The sequence below is a fragment of the Galeopterus variegatus genome, unplaced genomic scaffold, assembly GCF_000696425.1.
Source record: "Galeopterus variegatus unplaced genomic scaffold, G_variegatus-3.0.2 Scaffold4890, whole genome shotgun sequence".
Classification (NCBI taxonomy): Eukaryota; Metazoa; Chordata; class Mammalia; order Dermoptera; family Cynocephalidae; genus Galeopterus; species Galeopterus variegatus.
In genome coordinates, this window is record NW_007731001.1 from 91610 (window position 1) to 92958 (window position 1349).

A 1349-nucleotide genomic window follows, 5' to 3' on the forward strand; every position below is an offset into this window, starting at 1 on the left:
TATGATCATTGCATACAATATAAATGTACCCAAATATCATATTGTCCTCCATAAATATATACAATTATCAGTCAGCTAAGATAAAATAAATTTTAAAAAAGAAATGCATTCTTATCATGCATGTACCACTTAGTACATTTTATAAATACATCTGAAAAACTGACAGTATTTTAAATATATTGCTGTGGTGCAGGAATCTCAGATCCTTCTGCCCCTTCCTGTGCAGGTTGTAAGTCAGGTAACTGAAAGAAGATACTGGCAGCTTTATGCAAGGTAGACATACTTTATTCTTCAGATGTGAGCTTCACAGACATACTTTATTCTCAGACATGAGCTCTGCTATTCTCCACTAACCCTCCATGCTCTGCCTACCTTCCAAGCTCTGTTTACCAGTAGTTCAGAGCAGTTACCTTTATACTTTTAATACGACATGAGCTCTGCTATTCTCCACTAACCCTCCATGCTCTGCCTACCTTCCAAGCTCTGTTTACCAGTAGTTCAGAGCAGTTACCTTTATACTTTTAATACACAATAGTGGCCACAAACCAAGCATTACATAATTACAACAATCATGCTCAATCAGTAAATGGGCACACATGCACAGTTACAGTACTTTTATAACTTATTTCTAGTGAGTGTGCTGATTCTTGCCCATTTGTAACAGATGTGAGGCGTCTGAGCCTGACTAAACTTTTCTACTTTTCCTAAAATTGCCTTTTGAATTTTCAGGAAAGTAAGTTACCAAAACGAATAATTTTGCACAGTACAAACCAGCTTATCATATTTTTCTTGTTACAGTCTCATCCTCGTCCTTGGAAGAAGTGCCATGTAATAAAATATATAAAATAAAAATATTACCTTGAATAAACTGGCTCAGACCCCTTGTCAGTGGGGGTAAAAACTTGTATCCTATAAATATATACAATTACAATGTGTCAATTAAAATAAATAAGTTAATTTATAAAAAGGAAATAAACTATTGTGTCCCAACCTGCGGGATAACAGCAAACAAGGCTCTGAGGCCTCGAGGCAATAGCTGGATGAGCTCTTTGGCTCCAGACAGGCAGGCAGCCGGGCTCTATGGCTCCGGACAGGTCCCCCTTTTTGATTTTTTCAAGCCAAGAGAACATCTCGGGAACTGTGCCTGTCTTAGGTTGGGGCAATCTATCCCACACATGGTACCCGTCATAGGATTAGGCTGCAGCAGAGGTGGCCCTCCTGTCTTAGGTGGTGTGGGGATGTTACCCTCTTACCCATCTTTGGCTATCCAGTTCAGCTCACAGAGGTGGCATTTGTTAAGGTGAATGTAGTGGTATATAGGCACCACTTAGTTCTTGCATCTCAAGGTG